Raw genomic sequence first — 13,828 nt, 5'->3', positions numbered from 1 at the left:
AGTTTACTGACACTGAAATAACACAGTTTATTATTTTAATCTATTTCATAAATATTAAACTGGCTCATCATAAGCAACTCTTGTGCACTGATGAATGTGAACACCTTCAAGACAAGCCTAGCATTAACAAAAATGAGAAAAACCTAGAACTTAGGATGCTTTTCTTGAGCTCACCACTTCAACTCATGAACACAACCACTTGTTCTTCAGATACAAAAGCATTCCAAGATTAAGATATGAACCAGTCTTTACTACTGATGAATATAGCTCCATTCCACAAGAATCATAGGATTGGTTTGGGTTGGGATGGACTCTAGAGCTCATCCAGTTCCAGCTGCCTGCCTTGGGCAGGGACACCTTCCCCTGGATCAGGTTGTTCCAAGCCCCATCCAACTTGGCCTTGAACACCTCCAGGGATGGGGCAGCCACAACTTCTCTGCACAACCTGGGCCAGTGCCTCCCCACCCTCACAGGAGAATATTTCTTCCTAATACTTCATCTAAATCTTCCCTCTTTCAGCTTAAAGCTAGTTACAAGCTAGTAAGGATCACTGAGTGGGGACAACACTACTACAAGAAAAACAGCAACTTTAAAGAAAACTCTCAAATTTAAGACATTATTTATTACTTTTCCATCCAACACACTCACATCTCCCTCTCAAACTACTATTCTAGGCTAAAACCACTGGGTTCAACAGATGAACAGTTATCTACTCCTGCTTGATGAGTCCCCTCAGCTACAATACACAACTGGAATGAGAAACCCATGCAAATCTTTCAGTATCTGGGAGGAACACACATAACTTCTCAGAGAAAAAATAAAGAATTGACAGAAATTTGCTTGCCAATCTTCCTGATCTGCTAGGTGACAAATTACCAGTGATAAAATACCCACAAACAGCTTCTGCAGTCGATTCTAAAGCTTTATTGAAGCTACTATCTGTGTCATTCAAAATATTAATTCATTGATGCCTACAGAGAAGTTTCTGCAATCAGATCTGTAACACCTAAAATTATGTGCAACCATTTCTTCACATGGAACACTCCAATAAATGAGTACCTGCCCAGGCTGGATTCTCATAGCGAGCATCACAACTCACAACTGAAACCAGTTTCTTCCACAAATCCATGGTTTCCAGCTAAGGCATGCCTTTAGTTTGATATAGCAAAGTAATTATTCATTTGTTTACCTTTCAGTTTTTTCACAGTCCCACTCTACACCACAACACCCCAAAGGCTGACACTCTCTCATCACCTGACCTACACAACTGTATTCCATCGCAGCTTTGGGAAGCAGGAAATGCCTGGCTTTAAGGGCATCATCATAAGGGAAGTATCACTTCCATGTTGATACGCCCTTATACCGCAACTCAACAGCATACAGAAATACTGAAACCAGCTTTAGAATCATCTTGAATCAAGCAGCAGATTCCATGGAATACTGGCAGCAGTGAGGCAAAGCTGTCTTGCCCAGCCACAAGGCCACTCACCCCTTTACCCCAGCCCAGCATCACTTCCATACAAACACAGGCATAGGACTCCTCCTCAAGCTCAGCCCTTGGAAGCTCCACTCATGACTCATCGCTTTGCAATCTGACTATTGGAATATTGACATGTTTGTGTACCGAAAGAATATACACAACAGACGATCAGAGGAGCCAGCTTTTCACAAGCACGGAGAGGTCTGCACTCTTCCATAAAGCACCATCAGGAACTGCACCACCACCTGCTTAGAACCAACAGGAACAAACAGCATCTGTAGTTCTTGGCCTTACCGACACCTCTGTTTCAGATTATATGGAGATAAAGTATTCAATTGCTACCTGGACAGAAATAACTGTCTAAGTTATAAAACTGGCAGATTTCCAAATTAGTCAGACTTCACAAAATTTTAAAAGATGTATTGATCCCATTTGTCGGTTTTGACAGGAGGGCACTGAATGAGACTGGTAATTCCGTGGGAGGGAAAGGGAATACCAACTACCTACAGGATTCTTCACCTGCAAATTAAAAACAAATCATAACCAAATAAAAGAAAATGAGTTATTGTTCTTGCCACTAAGATATCATCATTCAACAGATCTGTCCAATCTTTACACTGTTAAACAGACCTGTGCTTGGAGCAAAATGGTATTAACCAAACAAATACATGAAGTGCACCAATAATGAGCAGCAGAACAATGGTCCGGAGCTGCCCAAACACAACAGTTCCCTTGCAGCACCTTGTGGACCCATCTGAACTGCTATTCAAGTGTAACACAGAGAATTTTAAATGAAGGAGTAATCTTTTAGGGGAATCCAGTAAAAAATCAGCTCTTGGCAACCGCAACATTCTCCTTCCCTTTGATATAACCGTGCTTCAGCTATTTCAGAAAGGCTCACTCTGATAAATAATGCACAGAGCATCACCCATCATTCATGTAACGAAACAAATCCAGGCACACAGTCTCATTTATCTTCCCAAGATCTTTTCCCTGCTCTAGGGACAGACCTGGCCATTCGCCAGCATTCATTTACTTCCCCAGCTCAACACACCCACCCACCCATCCTTTTTTTTTGTTGTTAACTGAAGGTAAAACAAAGGACAAAGGTTGTTGGCAGTTCAGGGCTACACGAATGATGTTCCTACACCAAACGCAGTGGGCAGCTTTCAAATCCTTCATCAATCCACACCCCAGTTTCCAAGCAGCCTTCTAGCTTCGGTATACATTGGGAAACCACTGACATCAACACCTGTGTCCTGGCTCTGATCTCTGAGCTACGGAAAACTAAGAACACACACTCTCTTGTCAGCACAGCAAACAAACCGCAGCACTGTATGGCTTTAGCTTGCCCAGTCACAGAAAACTCACCCTCCCACTGGCAGCACCACTGCTGCCTCACAACTGTCCTCGTTAGGAGGAAACAAGTGGGGCTCAGGCTGGATCTTAGTGGGGGCTTTTTTGCTTTCGCTTGTTATTTTGACTGAGTCAGAATACAATCCAAACACAAAAGTACTCCTACCTGTATCTCTTAATCACTAGTTTCACTTCTAAAATAGAGCTTGGGTGTCATCATCCTCTGGAAGACTGATGAGTCAACCTGCAAGGATAATCCCATTCCATCTCTTGTAGGAACTAGTCTGGCCAGTTAGTCAACATGGCAATATTTTATAGCAGGTGAGCCATCAATAGTTTTCTTGTTATTCAACCACACCATCTAATATTTAAGAAATGCATTAATAGATGTGCAACAAAACCTACGAGCAAAGTCCCTGCTCTGTCACTGGAGATAGCTCCTAAGGACACTAATCCAGGAACTGACAATTATTTCTTCAACAGGGCTAATACACCAGAAGAATGTTACATTCTTTTAATTCTGGAAACAAAGTAAATTACAGCTTTCAAGCTTTTGGTTTTCTAGGTCACTGGGAACTGAACATCCAAATGTAAAGGCTGACCCAAACAGCCATGTCCAACTGCAGCAGGGGCAGATTTACAGCATATTCATACACCGTGCCAACATGTGGTTATGTTCAGAAACTGGAGTATCACAAAAAGGAGCCAGACAATAGGATTTGATTTGGTTTTATTTTAAATACATTATACATCATACAGCAATATGAGACCATGAACTCAGTACCTGTAAATGGACTGGTTTTTATGTTACTTTCCAATTAAAAACTGAACAACACTTGTTTATGTGTCATACATCCCACTGCCATAGTCAATTGGTCCTTTAAAACATCACACACCCAACCACCACAGCCTGCTAGTCTTCTAAGCAGTGTTAAAACCATGTACTATGTAGCAAGGTACCTCTACTGCCATCAGTAATTCTGGCTTAGAAACCCTCAGGATGCAGCCCCCGAGATCACCTGCCCAAATTTACATTCTTATGCTTCCAGTGTACCAACAAGCTCACTTTTCTTCATTCCCTCCTGGAAGCAGACTGCTGACTCCCATGGACCACAGCAGAACCACTGCTGCAGCTCGTCACACCTAAAGCTGCATTACTCCTCACACAGCAATCATTAGTTGAAGTATAAGCTCATCTTCAGGTGATGCCTTTGCTTTTTAGGTACCTTGAATACTGCTTTTTCCAAAGAAATAAGACTTTTCACACTTCACACCTCTTTCAAAACTCACCCCTTTAAATCCATCTGGATGTCTGTTGTGGTTTGATCTAAAGTAGCTGAAGGTAAAAGACTGATTCTAAGTCTCCTACAAATAACTTCATTGTTACTTACGTCAAGAGCCTCATACATTTCTCTTATTCCCAACACTCTGCAGTTAAGCCTTTAAAACAATGACCTATCATTGTCATCCTCATCACGACCTCCTCTTCTGCACCATCAACCACAACGTCATTCGGTTGTGTTTGATGACACAAAGTGAAAACCACACAGCGTCACCACCATTAGTCCTGTTGAGAGCCTCACCTTCAAGCATATCTCTAGGTATTCATTCAGGAGTGAACTTCATTACTAAAATATCCAACTTCTACAGTCCTGTTCCTCACTTGTTTCTTATTTCCACCTTTTCTTCATATGCTTAAGAGATTTCCCTACTTATTGGCGTGGAATCCATTGGCCTTTACCCCACGCACACACAGTTGTTTGAGCGGGATTGCATTTCACAATTCCAAACTCCACTGTTCCTGCAGTGCAGCCAGGATAAAGCAGGCAGCCCATGGGATCATGAGCAGGTTGGCAGGGGTGCATTCACAGGCCATGATCTCATGGGCATGTTGGGCTTTACATTCTTTGGGGAAAAGTATTGCTTTTCAGCAGATTAAATAAACCCCAGTACAAAAGCACATACTTCATTGCCATAATGTGATGTTCACTCAGATGTTTGTACATACGCATGTTTTTAGTCATAACTTATTACCAAAGACATCCTACATAAATGTCTATAATATGTTTGCAATGTGGCACAGGGTAATTATTAGTTGTCTTGACGCTAATTGCTCAGGGAAAATGTTTAATTGCATATTACATTGATCATATGCATATTTTAGTTTACTCTTTGGGGCGTTTGCTGTCAGCACTATCTAGATTTGAGCAGCTCCACCCTAAACACAGAGGCAGGGGGACAGGAGAGTGGGACAGCGTTTGAAACACTATTTGAAATGAAACAGGCAGAGCCCCGTTCTCCTTCATGATAAAGCAGCTGCATTTCCACAACATCAAGAACTATCTGCCCATTGCCTCACATACCTACAGAGAACAATACATCTGGACCACAACAAAATTATTAACGCTGCAAATTCAAGACAGCTAATTCTTTAGATTTCTCCTACTGATGTGATTGTGAAATGGAAGCGTTAAATAAGAGCTCTGGTTTGGGTTTGTTGTGCAATTTTCTCTAAAAACAAAGATTCAGTTTTAACACAAGCATTTAACTTGACATCCTTTCTGCTAGTACCATTGTTCCAGGTGTAGACAATAACAGCACTGTAAATACCACAGTGATTGCTCTCATTGAGGTGCCAGCAGCAGAAAACAAAGGTGACTCAACACCTGTATTCCTGTGGGCAACAAGGACAGAGGCCAGGCCACTGCGCTTTCTGTGGCCAAGTCATTGGGTTTTATTTGGTAAAACCACTGGTACTACCATACTACTCTACCAGGTGAGCTACAGGGCAACAAAGGTAACAAAAATCTAATTTTCAGTTAGTTAGTGCACATGTCATTCCTATTCTCCCTTCTGAAGGGGTAAAAAGCTGGACAAACAGCTGGTTAAGTGCTAATATTCTTTTTTTTTTTTTTTGGCCCCTAACAGGAACTGCACTTAATACTCTTGAGAGAAGAAAAGCAGTTTGTTTGACAGCCAAGACACTGAAATCACTCACAGGCACTTACCCTCCCAACCCATCGCTTAGGACGCAATGCCACTGAAAACCTGCCAGATCTGTAAAGCACCTACAAGCAGATTCAGATGAAACAAGTTGCTCTTAGAACTTGCTGCTTTCTATGAACAGGTAACATTCAGTATCGATACATTGTGAGGAAGTCACCCTGCCCAAACCAAAACATGTTATAATTAAACCCAAGATCACTGCAGTTTATTATCCAAATCCAGTACAATTATCTCCAGTAGAATAAAGCACTGTTAAACAGCCAAACCACGGACGCCCCAGCTTAGACCACCACCAGTACCTATCTCACACAAGATCATCTTTCCTTGGAAAGGTTTCCAGGCAGGCCTGCTAAATGAAGTTAAATGAAAGGCACTTAAAGGAGATGGACTTGTGTTTTGCCTTCAATGGTTACATTTAAGCCAGGTAAAATATAACATATTGCAGCAGCTTATATTCAATGTCTTCTGGAAACACAGTCAGGCACTCAGACCCCTGGCTTCAGTCAAACACCACCATCACTTCAGAGTCTGTGGTATCAAACAAACCCCATAAAATCCAAGAGGCTGTTCTCTGTCCCACCAATAATATGAATTTGCCATACTACTTGGTACAAGTCCTACCACCAGGACAAGAGGACAGGAGAAGGGTCACAACAATCTTTGCTCCACCAAGCATCTCAGTTTTCCTTTCATGTTCTCGCTGTTGCTGCTCTAGCACCAGCAGAGAAATACAACAGATCCTGACCCTGACCTCTGCACAGAAGCTTGCAATCCTAATCCCTACAAACTCTACTATAGGCTCCGTTACAGGCTGGGTTGAGGAATGTGTCTCCCTTAACCAGTGAGAAGTAGCAAGCAGCCAGTGGATCCCAAGGCACATGCAGTGCGACTGGCTATACTACTATTCCTCAACTGTTTAAATTAAAGCGTTATTCACACCTCTTGCCCTTCAGCTGCTGAGTCTCCAGTATTTAAAATGCTCACAGCTAAGCATCCACACTTATCACATGAGGAAGAATGACATCAACTCAGAGAAAAAACGAACCCCTACAGGTGGAGTTCTTGAACACCCAAGCTCATTCAAATTAGTCATTACACTTCAGGTGAGCACAGTGTCCCCCTCTGTTTCACCAAAAGCAAGCATTGGGAAACACCAATTAAGTGATGCACAGTAGAATTTTTAAGGAGTGTAAAAAAGGTTTTGAGAGCTCCTTGTCTGAACACAGATCCCTTCGATAACAGCCTGTAACAAATTCCACACAAGCCAGCCCATGGTAGGGGTCCTTGCTTGCTCTCTCTTTCTCTACTTTGAAATTACAACATAACCTGAAAGCCTTCACTTGGTTTGCAACTCATCTTGCAAACCAAGTCACCATCTCCAAGAACCAACATCTGCACCCTGGAATTTCTGAAACAGAATTTAACTTTACTGAACAGATTTCTTAAACAAACAACACCACAAGACCAACCAAACACCCACTACCCAACTAACCTTGTAGCACAAACTGTACTGAAAGCCTTTTCCAGACTTGAAACTCTGGTTGATACACTGACCCCGCTGGCATCAGAGAGCAGTGACACTGACGCCAATGCAGTCTGGATAGAATATCATTCCCCCTTGTTATAGTTCCTTGCAAAATTCTCTCAGAAGCAGCCATTTAAAGGGTGCTTGGCATTAAGCAAACAACTATAAACATTACTATTTGGGAAATAAGACACAGTCATAGTTCCCTTTAATGTTTGTTTTGAGCCCAAACAAGAGGTCTCGATTAAGAACATATTTCATGTTCCCAATGTAAGCAGGTCACATACAGAAGAGTTAACACAAAGTGCTCCAAAGTTACTTGATCTGACCAGAGCACCTTCTGCCACTGCCAAGTAACTAAAAGGTATGATCTGGTTATTCCACACAGACCAGAACGGTTTCACGATGGGCTAATTAATCACACACAGACCTTCTCAGACATGACATAATTTCACATAGGCTCAGTCATGGCTCCTGCCAAAGAAAACAACAACTTGCATGAAAAATAAATCCTCACTTGAAGAGAGATGACAGTGACAAAACACGACAAGAGGTAGAGGAAGGGGAAAGCATTAATATCACACAAAAGCCCTTGTATTATTTTATTACTCAAAACATAGCAAAGCTGAAAGTTTAAAAGCCAAAATACATAAAGCAAATGAACCCAGCAATTGAAAACTATTTTTCACTCTAATCTTCCTTGTTTTTTTAAATGACAGGTATTTCTTGAAATGATGTTTAACAGAACTTCAGAAACGCAAACCTACCCCATGCAACTTTTTCTGTAATGCACAACTGAGATCAGGAACCTTCTCCTAATGACAGCAGCTTTATTTGTCATTGGAGACAGACCTCATCGGGCTTGGGTCACGCTCAAATCAAACTTACATTGCAACTAAATGCTCTCAGACTTACATTTCCAGCCTGCCAATAAATTCATATGCGATTAATTCAAGTTATATATGGTCAAAATACAGACAAAGAAAGCCAAATTTAAAGAAAGCCAAAAGTAAGTGCACCTAGTCCCTTTTTAATCCCCATTGTAGGCCACCAGTAACACATTCAAAGCCCGAATGGCCTGGGCGCTCCAGCTGAGAGAATAATGACTACGATGGCAAGACAGAAGAGTTGATTTGAAGGAGGTGGAAATAAGGGCAGGAGAGGGCATATATCACACTGATACTTTAGAAGCATTAATTCCAACTCTTCCATGAGTTTACAGGAGCTGCCTCACCACCAAAGTCACAGCACAGACATGCACATATTGGACTCTGCTCCACGACACCCAAATGCCACAACGTAACTCTGAAACAGCCAGGTAGTATTGTACTTTACACACTAGTACATTAGTGTGTACATTAGTATGTACTTTTATACAGAGATCATTTCTTCCATTAAATAGGGGAAGAGGGGTGGATGAGTGCATTTTTCTATTTTTCCTGGCATTTTCCAGGCCATTTTTCCATTTCTTAGGACATCTGTAAAGGTGTTCTCTCTCTCTTCCTCTTACATTCAGTATCTCTGATGACACAGAGCAATCAGCACCCTTTTTGGTGCTGGCAGGGAGGCCCAAAGGCTGCATACAATGGCCATGCTCCAATGTGATATGGCACACATGCCAGTTTGTTCACCTGGGGAGCTGAGAGCAGGCAGAAAGGACAGGCACTTGTGCATCACAACAAATACTGCTTTCTTTATAAACAGAGAACTTAAAGCGCTACTGACACTCAGTATGGATGTCAGTGAGCTGAGACTGCAGAGGGCACACTGAGGAACAGTGCAATGCTTTCAGAAGAGGATCCTTCACGAAAGACAAGTCAGGAGCAGTTTATCGCATTGCCTGACACAGTCTCTCCCCCTTAAATACTTCTGAAGTTTCATTATACCTCAGAAAACAAACTTGCACTGTTAAGCTATCGCTAAGACAATACTTCTAGCTGCTGCTGTCTGGCAAAATTCACAAGCTGAATACAGTGGCTTCATAGCAATTCCTCTGCTTCGTTCTTTGGGACAGCAACCCCTCTCCTTCTGCTGGGGAAATTCCTGGGCTGTGGTTTAACTGCTGCTGAGCTCTTCTCTCCCCTTCTCTCCTCCTCCTGCCCACCAACAAATAAACAAAAACACAGTGAAAATGCACTTGGGAAGCACATACCAACTCCAGCCTCTCTGCCTGCTGCTCTCATCAAGGGGGCACCCCATCCCTCTGCTCCCAGTGACGGCATACTAGGAAAACTTACTCCCCCCCACCAAAACTCACAGCACTCTGAAAGAGCCAGGAATTTCTACTGTCAGAAAAAATGCCTCTCAGGTGGTTTCTCTTCAAATCCCATAACAATGACAGCCATGCAACCTGCAGATTAATACACCTGTTAATTAGATCACTGCAATTAAATGAGTCGGCACTCACATAAGCAGTTTAAGTTCAACATTTACTGAAGTTAATTGTTCAAAGAGTGCTGAGAAGACTGATGAGCACTTATCACTCTGTTAGATCCTATATTCTGTACCCCTTGCCACACTCAAACTAAGGCAAAGGATATCTCCCAACCAGAAGCCACAGGCAGAGAGAACAGCAGCTCTCAGACAGATTTGCTGTTAACATCGCGACTCTCTAAGTGTTTCCTAACATCTCCTCTCTCCCAGAAGTTCAGGGGAAAGAAGTGGCACCATAACATCCCCAAAACATCAACATTAACGATAGGATCTTTCATGCATTCACAACAGGAAATGTTGCCTTATGCATGATAGGGAGATGGAAGCATGGATACAACTAGTTAAGTTTTCCTAAATACTCACTTTTAAACACAAAAACTTTTCAGGTGAGGAAAACTAAAGTTAAACTAACAAACTTTCTGCTTTAAGACCTGCATCTCTTTAAAATTTAAAAAAAAAAAAAAAATCGAACAACAGAAAAACCCTAAGCCCCCAACCCCTCCACACACCACTGATTAAGAAAACCCCATCTAGTCCTCCACACCAACTACTTAGAGGGTGGGGAGGCACTGATACAGGAGAAGTTGTGACTGCCCCTCCCTGGAGGTGTCCAACGCCAGGCTGGATAGGGCTTGGAGCAACTTGATCCAGTGGGAGGTGTCCCTGACTATGCCAGGGGGTGGAACTGGATGAGCTTTAAGGTCTCTTCCAATCCAAACCATTCCACAATTCTTTAACTACAGACAATATCCACATGTAAGAAGGAAGCATAAAAGTTCAGATATCTAGCAAATTAATCTTTATTACTTTTTCTGCCCCTTACAACCACAGGATAAAAGACACGGCAAGAGTCTTTTTCTACATTCTACAACTTCTATTTGACAGGACACAGTGCCCTTCTCCTGCCCTTAATCACAGCTCGTCCCACAGTACAGTCACTGCTCCAGCACTGCTTTCTAAGAACAACGCAGACCTTCACTAAGATGCCATCCTCTGCGCAGAATCTGTCCTATAGAGCATTGGCACCGCTTGGAGGAGAAGGCTGGAGTGGAAGTAGAATGGAATACTGAGGCCATCAGCTTAGGCAAAAGACATTCCCACACCCAAATCCATACAGTTCCCCCAAGCCATCACTTCACAAGTTCCTGGCCTTTTCCCCTGAACTCATCTACTGAATCACCCCTGCAAGGAAGGCCAAAGCATCTCCGGAGAAGGAGACACATTCCCAGGAAAAAATAAATGGATGTCAAGTCAGATGACAGGAAAACACGTCAAACCCATATCAGAGTCCTGAGTACTGACAGGAACGGGGATTTAACAGTTTCTGGGGGCTCTAATCTTTTTCAGTAGACCCTCCTGCAATCGCAAGCCCTTACTCCGAAAGCTTGACATACCCAAATTCAAACAGAAATACAAATTACATACAACCCACCAGCAAACAGATTGCAGTGGCACCAACAGACAGAGCTGCACAACATCTCAGAGCCAAAGGTGCAACTTTCATTTGTACAGAGGCAGAAAGGCATTACTGTAATAGTGAACCCCACACACCCTCACGTCACTCTGTCTCCACTATGACACCAAACAATGTGCCAGGGCATTTTTGTAGCTTTCTCAAAGTCACATTTAATTGAAAGCATCTGAACTAAGCTAGAAACAGCTGCTAAAATACTAATGCAATTAAGAGGTGCAACTTCTGTTTTAGACCTGTGATTTGGCTCCCTTCACGCCGTCTTTGGACAACTGATAACAGCATCACTGTTAGAAATAAAGACTACAAGAGAGTGCTGCTTACAGAACTCAAAGGCTGTTCTTTCCTCCTGTAGTAATACTCAAACACCACTGGAGAGAACTAGCCCCTAGAGGCTTTGTCCCTGGCCCTTACAGACAGAATTCAGCCCCTTGGAGTTCTGGCTCTGGCCCTTTAACTGGGCTAAAAGTGCAGTTGGATAATAGATCTGCATGCACAGAGTCCATGTGTCACAGTCGGCAGAGACATCCATCCCCTAAATGATACATGAAGGGAAAAAAGGAGAGAAGCTTACAGCACAGTTTTAGTCAAAAGGTGTCAGTTCTGAGAAAGCAACATAAGAAACCAATATTCAACCATTCTCAGCATTGGTTTTATACCAATTACTTTCCCACTTCAGGATGATGAGGGAAGCCCCTCCCCACCCAAACCCCAAGCACACAGCAGGCAATAGTGAGAAGACTGTGTTAACTCTCAGTGCAAGGAGTTTCTGGGCCGACCATGATATAAAGTGGTTCAGAAGCGATTGTCAGGCTTCATTCAACGCTCTGATTCAGCAGTCCATGAACCTGCATCCATCAAGCACAATCCAATCTCTCTGCAGCAATTTCCCCATTTGCCCCAGAAATCACTTTAGTATTTTAAAGCAATTCTAAAGCAATTCCCTCCTTCACAAAACACACCCACAAACTAATAAGCTGTTCTTAGAGTATTCCACCTTGTTTTATACTGAATGTAATGCCTTTCTCAAACCCTCTCTTCCACTCACTCAGAGAGAACAATAGATGCTGTCATTCTATTTCAGTTCGAAAAAGGATCATCTGACAACTGAGACCTTTCGTTTATTTTGTCAGAACAGGTGCCTACCACATAACCACAAAGATCATATTGACAGTGTCCTCCATAAAGAAAAAGCAAAAAACACTTGGTCACGTGACCGAAGGACACAAGGACTCCCAAATTTCAGCTCTGACTGTGGCAGGGGGGAAGAGAATTTCCCAGTGTCCCCAGAATAGGTCCCTGGGCCCAGCACTCACTCAGCATTCCACCTTCCATAAGGTACCACCTCAGCACACACAGTTTATAAGGACAGAAGCACTCCAGTGTAGCTTATATTACTGCACTGAGGTAAGTAGACCTCCTGTTTGTGCCAAAGGACCCCCTTCAGAATTCGGTTATAAAAAGTTTCTGTCTACACATTTACAGTGTGAAATACGCATAAAATGCGCTGAGAGTTTCAGTGCATCAGCACTTCCTTCTAAATACTCTGCCCACTGCCTCTCTGTGAAGGAAAACAATAAAACACAGTTAGAAGCGAGCCTCACATACACTGTTTTGCCTCCTGAACAGTTTTCAAGCCTTCCTCTTTCCCAGCAGTTCCTCACCTGTAGCTGAGAAAAAAGCACAGCAGTCAGAGCTGCGCACCCCCACCACTGTTGTCTCAGCATCAGTAATCTCATCCCAAATCAACTGTTACAAAACTTAACAATGCCAGAAGTGAAATAGCTGAACAAATTCCATGAGCACGGAGGCATAACTGACACTACATTGATCCAATGTCACGTTACTCTAAACTCCTACCACACCCAAAAAATTGGGTTGGAGCAGTGGATATCTCAGTTAGCGGGCAACAGAGCTGGTGGATATCTCAGTTAGTGCGGCAGGAGAGGAAGAGGCAAAATCTGTACACAGAGGCACACACTGCAATTCTGCAGGTGAGACAAGTAAGGAGGCAACCAGGGCAGCCAAGTGCTGCTGTAGCATCGCCCTCATAGTTCTGCTACCGAAGACACCAGCTACAGCCAAGCACTTCATTAAGCAGTGAGAAGTGGTGAATCAGTTTAAGAACACAATCATCTGATTGCAAGAGGTGTACAAAGCAAGACTGCAAGGTATACAGAAGGCAGGATTAGCAACCGATCATGCTTTAGTAGAAGTAGTAGTAGTAGTAATAAATGCGAGGATAAAGAACAGGTGAGGAGGAGAAGAGTCCCCCAGTCAACATTAACACTCCTGGAAGACTGAGATTTCGTAGTTGAGACAAAAGAGCAGCAGAGAAATACCCCAAGATAAAACAGTGACTGAATGCGTTGTAGAACAGCAACAACACTGACATCACTTTTGCCTTGTTAAAGCTCAGTACCATGAATTTCTGTACGAAGGTACTAAAATGTATTCGAGAAATAAGGAGGATTAAACTGACCACTAGCACACCTCTCCCAAAACAGGCCACTAGCGTAACCACAAGATCTGTCTCTTGGATGCACCTCTAAATCCC

General features: G+C 42.8%; 1 protein-coding gene across 1 annotated transcript in view; it reads right to left on the bottom strand.

Annotated features, from left to right (window-relative positions):
• KAT6B (lysine acetyltransferase 6B) overlaps window positions 1-13,828 on the bottom strand; it is an 88,607-nt gene that overhangs the window by 42,480 nt on the left and 32,299 nt on the right.

This window comes from Cuculus canorus, chromosome 7 (assembly GCF_017976375.1).
Source record: "Cuculus canorus isolate bCucCan1 chromosome 7, bCucCan1.pri, whole genome shotgun sequence".
NCBI lineage: Eukaryota > Metazoa > Chordata > Aves > Cuculiformes > Cuculidae > Cuculus > Cuculus canorus.
This window is presented reverse-complemented; position numbering and strand designations above follow the sequence as displayed.